This window comes from Hippocampus bargibanti, linkage group LG09 (genome assembly GCF_051943395.1).
Source record: "Hippocampus bargibanti isolate YZ-2025 linkage group LG09, ASM5194339v1, whole genome shotgun sequence".
NCBI lineage: Eukaryota > Metazoa > Chordata > Actinopteri > Syngnathiformes > Syngnathidae > Hippocampus > Hippocampus bargibanti.
The window spans coordinates 18,713,574-18,735,657 of NC_142742.1; the positions used below are offsets into that span (position 1 = coordinate 18,713,574).

General features: G+C 40.4%; 1 protein-coding gene across 1 annotated transcript in view; it reads left to right on the top strand.

The window, feature by feature from the left end:
- The first annotated feature begins 364 nt into the window (after positions 1 to 364).
- Positions 365 to 22,084, top strand: part of lrfn5a (leucine rich repeat and fibronectin type III domain containing 5a) — a 203,358-nt gene continuing 181,638 nt past the window's right edge. Inside the window, exon 1 of the mRNA XM_089005199.1 lies at positions 365 to 1,200. The gene's annotated coding sequence lies outside the window, so the exon portion shown is untranslated. The remainder of the gene's footprint in view (positions 1,201 to 22,084) is intronic.

The following is a 22,084-nucleotide window of genomic DNA, read 5'->3' on the forward strand; positions in this document are numbered from 1 at the left end:
TATTGTGTTGCATATTATGTGTTTTGTGTATGCTGTGGCTGGTATATTGTTAATTATTAATAATATAATAAAAAAATGTGAAAACAAGCATACATTAACAGTTAATACTCCCCCCCCCCACATTTTCAGCTGGGGGTGTGCCCCCAGATAATTTCAACGGAAGAAATGTGTTTTGGCTTGAAAAAGGTTGAAAAACACTGCTCTATCACACCATTCAATTCGAGTTTATCGTCGATTATGTTTGGGTCTTTCTTTCCAATGTTTTATTTTGAAGAGAAGTCAACGGGACATGGACTTCACCGAATGTCGTTGTCTGACTGCTTTTACCCAAAGCGCTCAGTGGATTAACTGAGCAAGAGAAACGATCACCGCGCAGCGAGGATCAGCGGAGTTCTGGTATTTACCTGTCTACGGCCGGGGAAACACTAACACGAATTTCATTGTAAGCTTGCAAACGAAACGTTTTTTTCCTCCTCACAAGTTAATGTATTCATTTTTTCCTACCACGGACTACAGTCGAGATACACAGTGCTGATTTGACAGAGATTCGCAGCTGCGACGAGAGACAAACAGAATTGCGAGTGGAAAGTGATTTTGCACTTTTTACACCCTTTGGTGCACCCAAGCTGAATATTTTTCATTTATTTAATTATATACCTGACTGATTTTGGAATAGTTCTTGCTCAGGATATTGGGCTCCTGTAGAGGAATTATTCGTGGGTCACCTGCGGTAGGAGAGCGACCGGCGGGTGTGTGGGGGTGGGTGAGGAAGCACTGGTGAGACGGAGTGGAAGATGCAAGGGTAAAACGGGAGGACAGGGACAACGGCTGAAGTCGTCAAGTCAAGTCAAGTTCTTTCGAATGGGATTATTTTCTAACCTTGCGAATGGCGGGATGAAACGCGCAGAAAAAAAACAGGGAGAGAGAGCAAAAAAGACGAAGGCGAGAAGAAGGACGATGTCGACCGCTGCGTGAATGCAGAATGGACGCACCCCTTCGGAAGACTGAAATCTAAATCTAGACGGGATTTATATTCACCCCAAGGGATAGTCACCGAACCTCCACTGCACATACATGAATGGCCCTTATTCTTTCATTTGGAACCTAAATTGTGGAGTACCAACCGTGACTCAAACGATGGGATTTGAAGATATAACCGAGCCCTGACGCGTGGTTATCGAAGGAAGCCATCCACGGCTGGTACGTACTGGAACGGGGTAAAGTTTTTTTCACTCCCTCACATTGGTATTCCAATGTGTAGTTTTCTTTCCATTGTATTCACACAAAGATGTCATCCTGCCTCAACATGTATTCGTTTGAGTGCAGCATTTCGGTGAAGGAATGGTTATTGGTACTGTGAAAGTGTTTGCTTACTGGTATGTTGGTTGTTACCGTGAGATGATGTGCAGGGTGGGGTGCATTGGTGACTCGAGGAGATTAGAACATACCAAGGTCATAGGATTTGTGCAGTACAAGTTATACAGGTGCAGAGTGCGTGCGTGTGCGCGCGCCCGCGCCTTTGTGTATGAGTGTACGCGTAATCCTTGTCCGGATGTCAGTGCGCTGAGGCGAAAATTCCACCACACTAGTGTGAGAAAATGACGCGCGCGTCTCAGCGCGCTGTGTGTGGCTCAAATGCACACGGATGACACTTGGGGGACAATATCTGCTCAGCCATTCCTTCAGGAAATGAACTTAAACGCGCTGTTGTGCGTCACGTTTTTACACTTGTGTTTATGCGTGTGAAAGTGTGTGTGTGTGTGTGTGTGTGTGTGTGTGTGTGTGTGTGTGTGTGTGTGTGTGTGTGTGTGTGTGTGTGTGTGTGTGTGCCAACAAACAGACACGCACGCGCGCACACACGCCCACACACACATGCAACCACACACACGCACCCACACACACATACACACACATACACACGCACACACACACACACACACAAACACACACACACTCCTCGATCTATAGTTATATAGATATGTAGACATCTACTCAAGCGTGTGTGACAAAATGCTGCTGAAACAATGTTTTCTGGTAAAGTGAATACTTCTTGGTTCTATCAATTGCATCACATTATTGAAGTCCTGAAATAACAAAGCAACTTGGACTGTTAATATGATGTTCTTTTTCTGAAATGTTGTGTTACATTTATGCGAGACGTGATCTGACAAACATGTTTCATCCACCCATTAAATATGTACTACATCCACACAGGGTCAGGCGACTTTTCTCCCTTTAAAAGTCCCTAAAAACCCTATGTGCATGAAAAATTTATCAACTGAAAGTACAATATCATGAAAACCCACACACACCATTCTTGTAAATGTGAACAAATGTGTGCATTATAGTGAAAACATGATCACAACATAAAATATGCTTATTTTTGACAATGTGCATCTTTGATTTTTATTTTATGCTAAATCAAATATCATCTTGTATCTTTGTTTTAAATCAAATTTAACATTACATGTTGTCTTGCGCTGCAAGAAGGAGAGGTACCGCCGCTCGTTCCTACCGACTGCTATCAGGCTTCACAATTCCCAATGATCACATGTGAAAAAAAAAAAAACTGGACACTTGTAAATATGGGTTGTTGCAATATAACTAAATGCATTTCTTGATTCTGCACTATGTACAGTCTTGTTTATAGAACGGTTTTTGCACATCTACATTTGCACAGTATACAGTTGACATTTTTATTTTGTTATCAGAATCAGAATCAGAATCAGAATCATCTTTATTGCCAAGTATGTAGAACACACAAGGAATTTGTTTCCGGTAGAACACGCTGCACTAGTATCGTTGTCAAAAAAAACTGCTAAGTGGCACTATACAGTTCCATTTTGGCTACTGTTGAAAGAGTTCAAAGATGCTTAGAATATCTTGTTTTCTATCCTTTCACTCCCACCCCAACCCCATCCCTCTTCAATTGCTACTGTGGACTGCAAATTTCCCCATTGCGGGACGAATAAAGGTATTCTGATTCTGATTCTGATTCTGATTCTGTAGATGGCCAATTTTTAATTGTGATTCATCAGTTAATTGCTGGATTCTAATTGGATCGGAATATGACAACACAAAGACAGTCATTCGTTTTTCCATACTTGCTGTGCCCTCTTTGTTACATGAAGCAGTTCTAGATGAAAGAGGAGAGGATCAAAGTGTCCTTTTCAGCAGTGGATCAGGGACGTCATGGTGGAATGTGCACGTCTACTACAAGCTAAATATTGAAAATTGTACACGTTTTTCCAGGTACATTAACTTGTATTGATTTATACACGTCATTAATATATCCACACAAACAGCTCATGATGTTGCTAATGTTCCATGAATAAAAAAAGCACTGTGCAAACGTTTTCTGGCACGAGAAAGAGTGTCACTAAGCATGTGAAGAAATTTTAACTTTCATTTATTTTTTATATACGTAAGGGTCTTACTGACATGTAAAAAGAGTAGTTTGCATTTGAAATAACTTCAAAATAAAAAGCTGCAGTTTTGACTGAACAATGGTACAAGGCAATCAAGAAAGCCTTGTCCAATTTCATAGATGTTTCTGGAATCAATACTCCCACTGTTTGGCTGTTGCTCCTATAGCAGGTGCTTATCTGTCTACTTTGGTGATAACCACGGCTTCAAAAATTGCATCAGCGGGTAGGGAAAAAGTTTTCCAGATGTGTTTGGTGCTCTTTTACAGTGAAATACCGCCCGTTCACAGATAACTCTTCAGAAATGAAACCTTTCATATTTATTACTTGTGTACACCCTCCTCGGCTATTTATTGAAAAACTAACCTATTTGATATTTACTTGCTTTATCTGTCATGATATTATATGCCACAAGACAGCGCCAAATAACAAAATAGTACCATATTTACCGGACTATAAGGCATACCCAAAAGCCTTCATTTTCTTCAAAAGATGACCCTGCACCTCATACGCAGGTGTGCCTTATATGTGAAGTAATATTGAGTCACCACAGGTCTCGAAACTCATTATCACGACTCCATTTCTCCACGTAAAACAATTAGCCGCTACCTTATAATGTGGTATGCCTTATACAGTATATGGAAACATTTATGTATTTATATGTTACATTTGGAAAACCCTTTTTCATTCATTGAAGGTTCGCCTTATAATGCCCCTTGTATATAGAACATGTTTGAAAATACACCATTCATTGGTGGTGTGTCTTATAGTCCGGTGCCCCTTATATATAGAACATGTTTGAAAATACACCATTCATTGGTGGTGTCTTATACACCGGAAAACATGGTAATTGGTGTTGGAAAGTATGTTCATGTCAGTGATACTTAGGAACTGACAGTTTTTTGTGTTGGAGAGAAGCGATGTTTAACCATTGTTGTTAGCAGAACCTATTCTTATGATAACGTTGTACGGTGGTTTTTCGGTCTATACTTTTAAAACATTGGGGATTAATTACTTTTCATTGTCTTCTCTTTTTTCAGCAAACTTCAGCCACTTAGGACACCATCTTTTTTGTAGTATACCCCCACCCTTGCTCAGAAAAAAACAAACATGTTGACTGCTATCAGTCCTATAATACAAGGAAATAGAGGCTGTTAAGAGTGTTCTTTGTCTGGCCAGGGGGATTTTTATTACAGCATCTTTCTTCTTGCCCTCTGTTTATCTCAGCTTTCAGCAGCCGCTTTCATTCACTCTCTCTTTAAATATCTGACAGAGGGTAGCAGGATCCTGCAGAGTGGATGGTGGAGCTCTAATTCAATTTATTTCGCTGCTGAGATGCAGAGCGAAATAAACACAACTAAGAGAGGAGAGAGTATGAATGTGAGCAAGAATGTTGGTGACCATGAATGCTCGCTAAAATTTGCAAAGAGCTTTGGTGTCAATGTCACATTTGAAAAAAGTCACATTTGGAAAAGTTGATAATAATTAGAATACGTTTGTGGACCTGCCAACACTTATAGATTGTTTGCATTTTGTGAGGAAAATTACTGAATGTGCTGCGATCAGTCTCTCACGTCTACTGCCCAAAGATGGCGGTGATAGGCGCCAGCAGCCTCTGAGACCTTTTTGAGGATAAAGCGGATCAGAAAATGAATGGATGGAAATTACTTCCCACTAATTTGTTAACTCACAATACTGATTGTAACGTATACAGTCTTGTAACGTATACAGTCTTGGCACATACATGTGCAAACAAATGTAAAATAAGCAAAGCAAATAAGCAAATAAGCTGCTTCATGTAACAAGGATGGTACAGAAATTGCTTAAGAATGAATGACTGCCTGTGCCTTTTTGTTGTCATATTATTGTTATTTAGTTATTTCGTTCTTTTGACTTAGAGATGGCGCCGGGAGAGCGGCTGCCTTTCCAGCAGCTTCTGTATGTTGTTTTTGTCTCTTTGTTACATGAAGCAGTTCTAGATGAAAGAGGAGAGGATCAAAGTGTCCTTTTCAGCAGTGGATCAGGGACGTCATGGTGGAATGTGCACGTCTACTACAAGCTAAATATTGAAAATTGTACACGTTTTTCCAGGTACATTAACTTGTATTGATTTATACACGTCATTAATATATCCACACAAACAGCTCATGATGTTGCTAATGTTCCATGAATAAAAAAAGCACTGTGCAAACGTTTTCTGGCACGAGAAAGAGTGTCACTAAGCATGTGAAGAAATTTTAACTTTCATTTATTTTTTATATACGTAAGGGTCTTACTGACATGTAAAAAGAGTAGTTTGCATTTGAAATAACTTCAAAATAAAAAGCTGCAGTTTTGACTGAACAATGGTACAAGGCAATCAAGAAAGCCTTGTCCAATTTCATAGATGTTTCTGGAATCAATACTCCCACTGTTTGGCTGTTGCTCCTATAGCAGGTGCTTATCTGTCTACTTTGGTGATAACCACGGCTTCAAAAATTGCATCAGCGGGTAGGGAAAAAGTTTTCCAGATGTGTTTGGTGCTCTTTTACAGTGAAATACCGCCCGTTCACAGATAACTCTTCAGAAATGAAACCTTTCATATTTATTACTTGTGTACACCCTCCTCGGCTATTTATTGAAAAACTAACCTATTTGATATTTACTTGCTTTATCTGTCATGATATTATATGCCACAAGACAGCGCCAAATAACAAAATAGTACCATATTTACCGGACTATAAGGCATACCCAAAAGCCTTCATTTTCTTCAAAAGATGACCCTGCACCTCATACGCAGGTGTGCCTTATATGTGAAGTAATATTGAGTCACCACAGGTCTCGAAACTCATTATCACGACTCCATTTCTCCACGTAAAACAATTAGCCGCTACCTTATAATGTGGTATGCCTTATACAGTATATGGAAACATTTATGTATTTATATGTTACATTTGGAAAACCCTTTTTCATTCATTGAAGGTTCGCCTTATAATGCCCCTTGTATATAGAACATGTTTGAAAATACACCATTCATTGGTGGTGTGTCTTATAGTCCGGTGCCCCTTATATATAGAACATGTTTGAAAATACACCATTCATTGGTGGTGTCTTATACACCGGAAAACATGGTAATTGGTGTTGGAAAGTATGTTCATGTCAGTGATACTTAGGAACTGACAGTTTTTTGTGTTGGAGAGAAGCGATGTTTAACCATTGTTGTTAGCAGAACCTATTCTTATGATAACGTTGTACGGTGGTTTTTCGGTCTATACTTTTAAAACATTGGGGATTAATTACTTTTCATTGTCTTCTCTTTTTTCAGCAAACTTCAGCCACTTAGGACACCATCTTTTTTGTAGTATACCCCCACCCTTGCTCAGAAAAAAACAAACATGTTGACTGCTATCAGTCCTATAATACAAGGAAATAGAGGCTGTTAAGAGTGTTCTTTGTCTGGCCAGGGGGATTTTTATTACAGCATCTTTCTTCTTGCCCTCTGTTTATCTCAGCTTTCAGCAGCCGCTTTCATTCACTCTCTCTTTAAATATCTGACAGAGGGTAGCAGGATCCTGCAGAGTGGATGGTGGAGCTCTAATTCAATTTATTTCGCTGCTGAGATGCAGAGCGAAATAAACACAACTAAGAGAGGAGAGAGTATGAATGTGAGCAAGAATGTTGGTGACCATGAATGCTCGCTAAAATTTGCAAAGAGCTTTGGTGTCAATGTCACATTTGAAAAAAGTCACATTTGGAAAAGTTGATAATAATTAGAATACGTTTGTGGACCTGCCAACACTTATAGATTGTTTGCATTTTGTGAGGAAAATTACTGAATGTGCTGCGATCAGTCTCTCACGTCTACTGCCCAAAGATGGCGGTGATAGGCGCCAGCAGCCTCTGAGACCTTTTTGAGGATAAAGCGGATCAGAAAATGAATGGATGGAAATTACTTCCCACTAATTTGTTAACTCACAATACTGATTGTAACGTATACAGTCTTGTAACGTATACAGTCTTGGCACATACATGTGCAAACAAATGTAAAATAAGCAAAGCAAATAAGCAAATAAGCTGCTTCATGTAACAAGGATGGTACAGAAATTGCTTAAGAATGAATGACTGCCTGTGCCTTTTTGTTGTCATATTATTGTTATTTAGTTATTTCGTTCTTTTGACTTAGAGATGGCGCCGGGAGAGCGGCTGCCTTTCCAGCAGCTTCTGTATGTTGTTTTTGTACTTCTATCTTTCCATTCATCTTACTTTCATAACTTTGCTGCTGTGAAATGACATTTCTCCACTGCAAGACCAATGTAAATCCAATAAAATCCAATCCAAAGAGAATTCAAAGGCTAAATCAATGTATAGTTGACAATATGCTAATTTAAGATGGAGTATTGCTCTGCAAGTAGGCTGAGTGGCAGGTAGCAGATCCAACTTTAGCCAAAGGCTAACATTTTTAGGCTCATAGATTCGAGGCTAATAGTGGTGGGGAAAAAGTACAGCAACACAATGTGAAACTTCTTCACCATATTATTTTGTTCACTGAAGCACAGACAAAAACTGAATTTCAAAAAAAAAACTATATTCATCATAGAATAACAACTGCCATCACACTTTACGGCTCCTCTGTCTTTACTGTCAAAATACATGTCGGAATAGACCATCTTGCTGAAGCTTAGATCATGGTCGGTGATATTTAAGTCTGCAACCGCAATGAGATAATGCGTTATTGATGCCAGTCAGGCCTGGGCGTTGTCACGTTCTGGTTGGCGACCAACGGGTGCCGCTGTCGGCCCCGCCTGCAGCTGCACAGGTTTTGGTCGTTCCAATCAGTGGCAGTTAAAAGGACTCCCGGCACGACCATTCCGTGTCGTGTCATTGTCTGTGTTCGCTCCACCCTGTCAGGTTTGTTTCTTCTTGGTAGATTTTTACTAATGGTTTTATTTGATACTTTTTACTTTTATATTCAGATTACTTTGATGTTTGAGACTTTGTTCCTGCTGACTTTATTTTAATACAATTTGTCAAATACACCCTGCTGCTCCCTCCTGCTTGCTTTCTTGCCATCCGTCACCATCACCACCTTGACCCGACCTACCATAGGATCCCGCAGGTACAACGGACCGGTCTCATTTCCACCTTGTGCCTGGCAGTGCAACGTCCACGTCGAGCCATGCTTCGTCATGTGATTGTGTGAATCAGGTCACACTCACGTCCACGACGAGCCATGCCACGTCCATGTCAGGCTAAGCCCGGGTGGGCAAACTTTTTGACTCGCGGGCCGCATTGGGTTCTAAAAATTGACAGAGGGGCCGGGCCAGGAGCATTTGGAGGGAGTGTTTGGGCCGGAAATACTCTGAACAAGTTATGTCCATAATTTATAAAATCACTTCAAATGACTTCGACTGAGCGTATTTTACAAAGATTCCACGGCATATAGCTATAGTTTACGTTTTAAGACTTCCGCTGAATATTCATGAAGTCTTGTTTTCGAGTTGATGACGATCACCATGTGACGTCACGTTTGGACCGCCCCTGACCGAGAAAGCGACATACAATGCATTTCAGGTTCCCAGCTGACAAATCAGCCCATTTCCAACGGAGCTTGGGCACAATCTTCTGCGTTATCCGGGTGCTACATTGCTGTCATTGACGGCTCGAATTGATATGGGAGGACTCCTGGAATCAATTGCAAACATTTATGCTTTCCTCTTCAGAACTATTTGAATCATATTCATAACTGGATGAGTAACAAGAAAACATCTTCTCCGAATCTGAAGCCATTGTTTTGATTCTCGATCAAAGGCAAGACGTCTTGGCGTGACGTCACGAACAGGGGCTGGGACCTTCTGAAACTGACGATCGCCATCTGAATAATTATTACATCCTGAATTGAATTTTGTTGCAATTTGAGCTATATCATATCCAAAGAATGCTCATAAGATTTCCATTGAAAATTCTATTTTAGTAGCAATATATATATATATATATATATATATATATATATATATATATATATATATATGTGTATCCTCGTCTCACCCCCCATGGGTGGTGTCTGTCCCCCATTTTAGCTCGGGTCCTCTACCAGAGGCCAGGAAGCTTGAGGGTTTGAGGGTTCTGCGCAGATTCATTTTGAAGTCATTTTATTGGTGTTTTTCATTTAACTAAGAATATCAGCCTGCCTGATTTGAGTATTTTAGATGCTATAAAACGTTTTTCTGATGTCAGTGGGAAACAAAAACAAAAAATGGTGCCGGTTGTCCTTTAAATGTAGTATGTACAAACCTCATAGCACAGTCAGAACACTACAACCCAATTTATTATATTATATTATAACTGTCTTTCAAATGTGAAAAATATACCTGATCAGTTAATAAATTTGTCTCAAGGAATATGGCGTTTACATACTATTTTGCAGATACTTGGAGGCGGAAATGGAAATAGATTAAAATAACATATGCACTGTGATTTATCAAGATTGCGTCTGTTTTTAATAAGTTTCCATCGAAGGTCAAAACATATTATTACACAACGAAATATTCAAGCTCAATAATACCTACTTGTGTTAAATTCCGCCAAATCATAGATGGTTTGTCCTGACCGCGCGCTTAACAAACTCCTCACTGACGCCCTCGCCTTCACGCGCAAACAATACACGTGTACCGTCGCCGAGCACTCAAACATAGAGTACCTGCAGTTGAAATTTGCATACTCGGCACGGCAGCCAATCAGAAGCCTGCTTCTTTCTTCCGGACTTTCGCAAGCGTTATAAAGTCGTGCAATTGCATGTCATTTTCCAAAATAGATGCACAGAACCTCAGCCCAGAAGAAAGATTCAAAAGAAGCTAACAACATATGTGACGCTACAAAACGTAAATTTACATTAAACCGTGACTGTAAAGTGTACGTGAGATTTATGAAAGGGGCTTAGTGGCTCGTAGGAAGCAATGCAAACGTTGCATTGTGCACCGCAATGACAATGGACTACTGCAGCAAAATCTACAGCCATGCACATTTACCGTAAATTAAGCAAGGTAGCATTTGTAGTAGGTGCATTCTTGATTTAAAAAAAAAAACTTTATACTTTGTTACAATGTTTTTTAATGTGATTAGTTGTCTCATTGTGCCTCAAGTTGTGAAAAATGGGCAGGCAACTTTTCAGTTATCTGCCCTGTTATTCGCTAACTTTTTGTCGTGTTTAAGACACTGTTTGTACTATAATTTGGGCAAGTTCGGCGGGCCGGATTAAAAAGCCTAACGGGCCGTATGTGGCCCGCGGGCAGTAGTTTGCCCATGTTTGGGCTAAGCCCTCTTTCCAGGTGGCCGTCCAGGGTGACACTCGGTGCCCGGCAGTGCGTGTCCACATCCAGCCATGCTTTGTCGTGTTTGAATTGAGTCACACGACAAGCCGTAACATGTCCAGGGGCCAAATCATGGCCTGTGAAAGCAAATAAAATGCCATGATGCTTCTTAATACCCACACCAAACATTTTAAAGCTCACTTATATCCAAGAAAGAACAACTGCATTGTCATTACAGTAACTGAAATAGTGAAGTGAAGCAGTAACTACAATTCGCCTGCGCCAAAATTGTGTTTAACATCCCTGATATTGGCTATCTCGCCCCGCCCTAATGATTTCAGCATGACTACCCTCATTTTGAAACGACATTTGTGATTTATGTCCTTGTTAAATTGCAATCAGTTGGGAATAAGCTTGCTTGTCACCAAATAATTTGTACTTGTTAAACTTCGAGATGAAATTATGTTGTTTGGCCGTGTTACATTCTGTTGCATTTTCATCTCTTTCAACACTTGCACAATGCATACAACAGTGCTATCTATTAGGTGTATTTGGTTTATATAATGAGTCCATGAGTCGTCACCTTACCGTGGTGGAGGGGTTTGTGTGTCCCAATGATCCTAGGAGCTAGGTTGTCTGGGGCTTCATGCCCCTGGTAGGGTCACCCATGGCAAACAGGTCCTGGGTGAGGGACCAGACAAAGTACGACTCAGAAGACCCCGTATGATGAGAAAGACAAATGGATCTAGTTTTCCCTTGCCCGGACGCGGGTCACCGGGGCCTCTCTCTGGAGCCAGGCCTGGAGATGGGGCTCGTTGGCGAGCACCTGGTGGCCGGGCCTACACCCATGGGGCCCGGTCGGGCTCAGCCCGAAGAGGAAACGTGGGTCCCCCTTCTCAAGGGCTCACCACCCATGGGAGGGGCCAGAGGGGTCGGGTGCAATGTAAGCTGGGCAGCAGCCAAAGGCGGGGACCCTGGCGGTCCGACCCTCGACTGCAGAAGCTAGCTCTGGGGACGTGGAATGTCACCTCTCTTACAGGGAAGGAGCCTGAGCTGGTGCACGAGGTTGAAAAGTTCCGACTCGACATAGTTGGGCTTGCCTCCACACACAGCCTGGGTTCCGGTACCAGCCCTCTCGAGAGGGGTTGGACTCTCTTCCACTCTGGAGTTGCCCACGGTGAGAGGCGTAGAGCAGGTGTCGGCATACTTATTGCCCCCCGACTCGCCGCCTGTACATTGGGATTTACCCCAGTAGACGAAAGGGTTGCTTCCCTCCGCCTTCAGGTGGGGGGACGGGTTCTGACTGTTGTCTGTGCATATGCACCAAACAGCAGTTCAGTGTACCCATCCTTTTTGGAGACCTTAGGGGGTGTGCTGGAGAGCGCTCCCCCTGGGGACTCCCTTGTTCTGCTGGGCGATTTCAATGCTCATGTGGGCAATGACAGTGGGACCTGGAAGGGCGTGATTGGGAGGAATGGCCCCCCCGATCAGAACAGGAGTGGTGTCTTGTTATTAGACTTCTGTGCTCAACACGGATTGTCTATAACAAACACTTTATTCAAACATAAGGGTATCCATATGTGCACGTGGCACCAGGACACCCTTGGTCGCAGTTCGATGATTGACTTTATAGTTGTATCATTGGATTTGCGGCCTCATGTTTTGGACACTCGAGTGAAGAGAGGGGCGGAGCTGTCAACTGATCACCACCTGGTGGTGAGTAGGCTCCGTTGGTGGGGGAAGATGCCAGTCCGACCTGGAAGACCCAAACGTGTTGTGAGGGTTTGTTGGGAACGTCTGGCAGAATCCCCTGTCAGAAGGAGTTTCAACTCCCACCTCCGGCAGAACTATACACATGTCCCGGGGGAGGTGGGGGACATTGAGTCCGAATGGACCATGTTCCGTACCTCCCTTGTTGAGGCGGCAAATCAGAGTTGCGGCCGTAAGGTGGTTGGTGCCTGTCGTGGAGGCAATCCCCGTACTCGCTGGTGGACACCAGTAGTAAGGGATGCCGTAAAGCTGAAGAAGGAGTCCTACCGGGCTTATATAGCCTGTGGGACTCCTGAGACAGCTGACACGTATCGACTAGCCAAGCGGAATGCAGCCTCTGTGGTCGCCGAGGCAAAAACACGGGCATGGGAAGAGTTCGGTGAGGCCATGTAAGCCGACTTCCGGACCGCTTCGAGGAAATTCTGGTCCACCATCCGGCGTCTCAGGAGGGGAAAGCAGTGCACCACTAAAACTGTGTACAGTGAGGGTGGGGAGCTGCTGACTTCGACTCGAGACGTCGTGAACCGGTGGGCAGAGTACTTCGAAGACCTCCTCAACTCCACCAACACGCCTTCCTTGCAGGAAGCAGTGTCTGGGGACTCCGAGGTGGGCCCTCCGATCCTTGTGACTGAAGTCACCGAGGTGGTTAAAAAGCTCCTCGGTGGCAAGGCCCCGGGGGTGGATGAGATCCGACCGGAGTTCCTAAAGGCTCTGGATGTTGTGGGGCTGTCCTGGCTGACACGCCTCTGCAACATTGCGTGGTCATCGGGGAGAGTGCCTCTGGATTGGCAGACCGGGGTGGTGGTCCCCCTTTTTAAAAAGGGGGACCGGAGGGTGTGTTCCAACTACAGGGGTATCACACTCCTCAGCCTCCCTGGAAAGGTCTATTCAGGGGTCCTAGAGGGGCGGGTCCGTCGGAAAGTCGAGCCTCAGATTGAGGAGGAACAGTGTGGTTTTCGTCCCAGCCGCGGAACAGTGGACCAGCTCTACACCCTTAGCAGGGTCCTCGAGGGCGCATGGGAATTCGCCCAACCACTCTACATGTGTTTTGTGGACTTGGAGAAAGCGTTTGACTGTGTCCCTCGTGGAGTTCTGTGGAGGGTACTTCGGGAGTATGGGGTACAGGAGCGGCTGATACGGGCCGTTCGGTCCCTATATGACCGATGTCAGAGTCTGGTTCGCATTATTATTTTCATTCATTATTTTCCATCCAACCACTTGCTGTGCAGCTTTGTGCCTATTTTTTTTAATAGTAAGATTATTAAATCAAGTAATCAATTTACATTTCAGATTACAATGCTTTAAAGGACAACCGACGTCACTTTTTTGTTTCCTAACTGACATCAGAAAAACGTTTTATAGCATCTAAAGTATCCAAAACAGGCAGTATGATATTTTTAATCAAATGCCAAACACCAATAAAAATGACAAAGTGTCCAAAATCTGCAAAAAAATGAATCCGGAAGTGGCCGGTTTCAGAAGGTCCCGCCCCCTTGTTCGTGGCGTCACCCCAAGACGTCTTGCCTGGAGAATTAAAACAATGGCTTCAGATTCAGAGAATATGCTTTCTTGTTACTCATGTAGTTATGAATAAGATTCAAATAGTTCTGAAGAGGAAAGCATAAATGTTTGCAATCGATTAAATAATTTATTCTGTGCCATTTTGAGGCAACAGGGGGGGGGGGATGTAGCACTGAAAAAGAGGCAGAAAATGGTCACAAACGCTCAGTGTCAGGAATTAATCAGCCCTTTTCCACAGGCTGATTAATTCCTTACACGGAGCTTTGTCGCCCTCTTCTGCCTCTTTTTAGTGAAACCCGAAATTTTCAGACCAAACAAGTACAGCAAAATGCATTGACGTGATGGAAGGACTGCTACAATGTGTCCTTTTTCGGTCAGGGGCGTTCCTTCAGTGACATAGGGTGAGGACTCGTCACCAACTCAAAAACAAGACTTCCGGAGTATTCAGCGCGAGTCTTAAAACGTAAAATATAGCTGTATGCAGTGTAATCTTTGTAAAATACACTCAGTAGAAGTCATTTGAAGCCATTTTACAAATTATGGACACAACTTGTTCGGAGATGTCGGTTGTCCTTTAAATTGTCCTTTATAGACCTGTGTGGCCTGGAAACGGACTTGACTTGATTCATGATTTTGTGAAATACAACTAGTGGAAAACATCTTGTGTTTCGACAAACAATTCACACCTTTTGAAACTATCTTATTTGAACTTTTCACAATCACCAACCTGTCTGTCACACTCTCAGCTCTCAACTCTCTCAACTCTTTGATGATGATGTTTAGCGAGGAGGCTTTAATATAGCAGGCGAAGCAGACTTATTTTGGAGCATCTTTTAACTTGCTTCTCCCTCCAAATCAGCTATGAAGACAAACCCACGGCTCTGTCTCTATCTGCAGGAGAGATGTGCAGAGTGGAGGAGACATATCTGTGGGTGTGTGCATGTCACACTCACGACATTGTGACAAAAAAGAGACCCCCCAAAAAGTAAAGGTTTCAAATATAAAACTAAGACACCACCGTTCCATTTGGCAAGATACAGTAAAGTCTCGTTATATCGATATTCAAGGGAGTCCGAAAAAATATCGATATAACCGGGATTATCGATATATCCGACCCTGTTTGCATGTAATTTTCTCCGTGCGTGCATAGAAATAGTATCGATATAACCGGGACTATCGATATATCCGATATCGATATAACGAGACTTTACTGTATTTGCACATTTTGGTTATTCTGTAGCTATGTGACCCTTAAAGGACAACGACATCACTTTTTTGTTTCCTAACTGACATCAGAAAAATGTTTTATATCATCTAAAATACCCAAAACACGCAGTATGATATTTTTATTGAAATACAAAACACCAATAAAAATGACTTAAAGTGTCCAAAATCTGCAAAAAAATGAGCTGCGAATTGGGCATTTTCAGAAAGTCGCTCAGTAGAAGTCATTTGAAGCAATTTTACAAATTATGGACACATCTTGTTCGGAGATGTCGGTTGTCCTTTAAATGTTCAGAAAATGGAAAATTGTTACCTAATACTGGACATCGATGAGAAGGTTTCTTCAATTTGTACAGATGACGGCTGAAGAAACCTCATCGATGGACCACTCCTGTACGACTGAGAGCTTACACAGACCTAATACTGGACATTAAGACCATCAACAGTACAATTAACATTTTGTGGGTGGACATAGTAAACAAACAGTGTAGAGTCTATGCAGATAAATGCCGAACTGGTTTTTCCCTTAAACTAATGACCTGTTGTTTAATCACTGTGCCTCTAAATAGATTACTTCTCTCTGCCCAGGCAGGATTAATCTAGATGGCACTTGGTACCTGTTAAGTCAACTGATATTTAAGCAAAACAACCACATACATTGTGTTTTCTTCACATATTTTCCAAATAAGTCTGTTAAATAATGAAGAATTACACACTGTAATCATGCCAATCATTGTGTTAGTAACTTTTAGAAAAAAAAAAATCTACCAAGCGTTGAACACGCTTGGAAAAGGCCCAAACACATTTATAGTGGGTATTTATAGTGTAAGATTTCAGTCAGATTAGTAGGAGAGCGTCCAATAAAATTGGAAATAGGGGTGGGAATCAGTGCTCTACATGGAGCAAATATTATACAATAAACAATAAAATGAATACATTCATTAAAAAGACAGTACAAATCACAAACGCAATAATAACATGAGGTATATTGATAGTGCAGCCTCATACCTGCGCAGCAGTTACATGCATGAAACAAAAACAATGGTGGCTTTAAATGTAAATGTTTTTTTAACTCCGTACTGTTGAAATATATACAGTAAAGTCTCGTTATATCGATATTGGTTATATCGATAGTACTGCTTATTACGATACTATTTCTATGAACGCAAGGAGAAAATTTACATGCCGCAGGATCTATATATCGATAGTCCGGTTATATCGATATTTTTTCCGACTCCCGAGAATATTGTTATAACGAGACTTTACTATATATATATATATATATATATATATATATATATATATATATATATATATATATATATATATATATATATATATATATATATATATATATATATATATATATATATATATATATATTGGATTGGATTTGCCTTTATTAGTCTCCCAGTGGAGAAATTTACATTTCACAGCAGCAATGTACAGTAATTTTCAAAATCATCACGCTTCAGCAGACAAAACAATAAACATTGTTGCAAAAAACGATTGCATTCATGTACAGTACAGTGTACATGTACATAACACTGCATCAGGGAAACTGCAACGCTTACATCTTATTATGCAATTTAAAAAATCTTCAATCTTGTTCTGCTTCCCATGCATTTTCACCTTTTAACACAAACTATTCAATCTTGTTTAACATTTCTAAAAAACCTGATGCATTTTCTCTGGATTCTAAGTAAGATTGTATGTCCGTAACACCTTGCAACGCTTGTGTCTTTGTTGGTTCTTCATCCTCGTCATCCTCGTCATTGTGGGAATCTTCTGGGGCATACTTGGCTTTAATTTCGTGTTGGATTCTCCTCAACAGCCACGGTTGCCTTGTATTTCCTTCCGAGGTCACAATTCTTTCGTTTTGCTATGGTTGAAGACCGTAGCAATATGGCGTCTCCACTGCAAGACACGGGAGCTGGTCACGTGACCAAGTCACGCGACCAAGTCACGCGACCAAGTAACGCGACCAAGTCGACCAACAGCACGACCGATACAGATTTCGATAATGGTGGTACTGTGTAGAAACCCCTAAGCAAATATCGATTCACCTTAAGTATCTTTTGTATCGATATAAACATAGCAAAATGGCCGGCGGGAGATGAAAAAGAGCACCGTACTACCCGGATTATCGTAAAAACCACGAATCGTACTAAACGGAACTAATTATACATAAAAAGACTAGAAATGTCCACGAGAAATGAAAATAGTGTCATAATAAGCAGTATTATCAATATAAACGATATCGATAAAACGAGACTTTACTGTATATTATATTATATTATATTATATTATATTATATTATATTATATTATATTATATTATATTATATTATATTATTAGGTGGCCCGGTAATCGAGTGATGAGCACAGCAACTTCACAGTACTGTGGTCGTGAGTTCAAATCCCGTGTGGAGTGTGCATAGTCTTCCCGAGCCAACGTGGTTTTTTCTCCAGGTCCTCCGGTTTCCTTCCACATTCCAAAAACATGCATGGCAGGGTGTGTGAAGATTACAAATTGTCCCGAGGTGTGAGTGTGACAGTGAAGGGCTGTTTGTCTCTGTGTGTGATTGGCTGGCAACCAATTCAGCACCCCCCACAACCCTCATGTGGATAAAGCGGTAAGGAAGATGACAAAATACAAATAGAAAAAAATAATCATGAATAATTAAAAAAAACATAATTAAATAATACAAAATAAAAATAAGAAAATAAATTAGAAAATAATAAAAAATACATTATACAACTAAAAAATACATTTTAAAAATTACAATACAAAAAATGCTGCTGATCTTCAACACAACGCAATCGGACATGACCAGTTAAATCTCCAGTACTGTGCCAAAGTCTTTGTAATCTATTTTGTATTTAACAATCCCATAACATTGTGTTCAACTCAAAGCCACATCACATTTTTGTTTTCTTCAAAGCATGTGCTCTCAATAGAAAAAAATGCCTTGATATTTTGGCCTTGGGCTGACCACAAACATGAAACGTGCCAATTTTTGTCTCGTACTATTGGATTGGATTGTATTGGATTGGATTGGATATGCCTTTATTAGTCTCACAGTGGAGAAATTTACATTTCACAGCAGCAAAGTGATGAAAGGATATTCTTAGTGTTCTTAGTATTCTTAGTGTGGTTGATTTACCTTGTACTGTTTTGGGAGGTTTAAATAAATAGTCCTGTTCAATGCCTCTCTGTGATTTGCTGCTCACCAGAGCATTGCTTGTAACAGTCCAAATTAATTATTTTTGTCTATTTGGTTGTTGATGGTCATACCCAATAAATGTGTGTTGCACAATTTCCCAAAAATAATTTCCATGATTTTCATAATTTTCAATTTTCATAATTTTCCATAAAATAATGAAGGAATCCATTTGATCTGTTTTTTTTATTGGTAGTAAATTATAACATCTTCAATTTTTGTTAATGGTTTGTGTCATGCTCTGCCTTGATTGTGCACAAGCTCCAGCTGGTATGAAGGGCGTTTCTGTCTGGCATTTGCTGTTTGTTTTCATATGACTGGATTTGAGGATATTTTGTTTGAGTATTTTGTGTGTTCTGTTGAACCTGGCCTTTGCAAGCACGTTTGGTTTCATGCATTGTTTTTTTCTGGTAACTTAGAATCGGCAGTTTTAGTTCATATGTTGTCAAGCGTGCATTTTAGTAAACACTAAATCATGATTCATTTCGGTGAGAATCTGACAGTTGGGGAACAAGAAAGGGAAAACAATCAAATACAGTAAAGTCTCGTTATATCGATATTTAAGGGAGTCCGAAAAAATATCGATATAACCGGGACTATCGATATATCCGACCCTGTTTGCATGTAATTTTCTCCGTGCGTGCATAGAAATAGTATCGATATAACCGGGACTATCAATATATCCGATATCGATATAACGAGACTTTACTGTATTTTGACTTTTATTGATGCTGGAAAGTTTATCATTCGGCAATTTAATCGGCAGATTTTTCAGTTAAAGTACATCACGTGATATGATGCAAGGCAATTGGCTTTTTTTGTGACCTTAGTTGTGTACCTTTTCTGATACACCTCATATGTAACAAAATCATATCATTATTTTCCATCCAACCACTTGCTGTGCAGCTTTGTGCCTATTTTTTTTAATAGTAAGATTATTAAATCAAGTAATCAATTTACATTTCAGATTACAATGCTTTAAAGGACAACCGACGTCACTTTTTTGTTTTTTAACTGACATCAGAAAAAAAGTTTTATAGCATCTAAAATACCCAAAACACGCAGGATGATATTTTTAGACAAATGCAAAACACCAATAAAAATGACTTAAAGTGTCCAAAATCTGCAAAAAAATTGAGCTGCGAGTTGGGCATTTTCAAAAAGTCCCGCCCCCAGTTCGTGACATCACGCCTAGACGTCTTGCATTGCAAGTGAATCAAAACAATGGCTTCAGATTCGGATAATATGCTTTCTTGTTCCACATCCAGTTATGAATATGATTCAAATAGTTCTGAAGAGGAAATCATATATGTTTGCAATCAATTAAAGAATTTATTTGTGCCATTTTGAAGCAACATTGGGGGAAAATCTCTCACCCAGAAAAAGAGGCACAAAATGGCGACCTCCTGTGGCCACCTCCGTTTCCACAGGCTGATAAATTCCTTATATGGCGCTTGGACGTCCTCTTCTGGCCTTCTGGTGGCTTTTGGGTGCAACATGAGGTCCCCATACCAAACAAGTTGAGCAAAATACATTGACGTGATGGAAGGACCGCTACAATGCGTCTTTTTTACGGTAAAGTGCGGTCCTTTAGTGACGTCACGTACGGACTCGTCACCAACTCGAAAACAAGACTTCCTGAATATTCAGCACGAGTCTTAAAACGTAAAATATAGCTATATGCGGTGGAAGCTTTGTAAAATACGCTCAGTAGAAGTCATTTGATGCCATTTTACAAATTATGGACACAACTTGTCCGGAGACGTCGGTTGTCCTTCAACCCCTAAATTGTAGACAGTCTTTTTTTCAAATTAAGCACTTTTATCTTGATGCTAAAATCTGTGAACTCATGTTTTCAGGCTTGAGCCTTCAGACTGAGCGCAACTCACTGTTCATGACAGGGTTTAAAATGATTTGAATCATGTTTTGGATACCAGATGAAGATAAAATGCGAGAAAACTAAATGTTTACTGATCAAAAAAAAAGAAAAAAAAAAACTAAAAATAAAACAGAATTGACAAAGTCCAAAACACGAAACGGAACTAAAGGCGCTTGCAAAAGGAAACGTGATAAGAAACTAGAAAACAAATGAAATGACACAAATCTGATTTACGTGAAAAACAAGAGCAAGATCAGATGACTAATTAAAGATAATACTAAAAATGACGAACAATGTTGAGAGGTCTAGAAAACAACACTTAATCAAGAACATCATCCAAGGTCAAAACCCAACCAAGAGTGGCAGAGGCTGCAGTCCTAAAATAACTATACAGGGCATAGCATCAGGAACAGATGGAACTGCTGGATAATAATTTTATTTATATAATAATAATAATAATAATAATAATAATAATAATAATAATAATAATAATAATAATACAATTTATTCATAAGTGCCTTTCAGAACACTCAAGGACCCTTTACCGCATGGGTGGGCAAACTTTTTGGCCCACATATAAGGTGCATTGGATAATAAGGCGCACGGTCAGCTTTTGAGTAAATTAAAGGCTTTTAGGTGAGGCTTTTAGGTGAGGCTTTTAGTGCGGAATATATGTTGTACCATTTTGAAATAATATTTTACATTTACTTTTATTTTTATGAGATGTAAAAATTATCTCTGATGAACGAATATCCAAACTCTGTCCACAAGGGCTGCTCTCCTGCAACACACCTGATTTAAATCATCAGTATCATTCTAATACCGCTTTTCAGCTGGCTAATGACTTGATCATTTGAATCAGGTCTGTTGCAGGAGCGCCACATTAATAGCACGCAGGACATTGGGCCTCTAGGACAAGGCCCAAAACACATATAGTCTTCACTTTGTACTTTAGTGAATTATCAAAGTGAAGGAACTGATTGGCTTGAGACAATTAAAAGGGGCTTGTTTTTCTTGTTTTTTTCTTTTTGTATATTGTGGGTCGGTTGATGAAGAGCTAGTGTGTTACCGGTGACTGTGATAAATTGGTGAGAGCTGTGTCGGTTAAGAAAGGACTTAAAATAAATTAAATTGAGTTTAAGACTCTTAATTGCATCATTGTTTTTTTAGACACTGAGAAGATTAAATGTTAAATTTAATTAAGAGGTCGGGGATTCAGGAAATTATAAATCTATGGTCAATGCCAAAAGCAGCTACATTTAGCCTAGCTTGTGACCACGTACCATCTGTTACCTCAAATTGAGGCCACAAAGAAAAGTGCAAGCTATTGCTATATGTCTTTATTTGCTCCTGTGCTGCATGCCTTTATAAGGTCTTTGAGTCACATGGTCTGTCATGTTATATAACTTTGTAAAATGTGGATATGTGGGGATGTATTTCTTTTGTATTGACTGTTAATTTCTCCATAAATTATTTATCATTGAAAATCTTTGACAGTTTAAAAACTCAACTCGACTCAACTTTTTTCATATCTATTAAAAAACTGTCAGACAGCCAATGCTGCATACAAAGTGCTGCACACGGAGCAATGATACAATACAAGAAATACATCAGTCAAAAAATACATTATAAACCACCAGGGAGTAAATCTCAGTCAAATGCTGAGTCAAATGCCAAAGAGTACAAGTGAGATTTAAGGCAGGTTTTAAAGATGTGCAGTGTGGGTGTGCTTGCCGAATGTTCAGTGGCAGGTCAT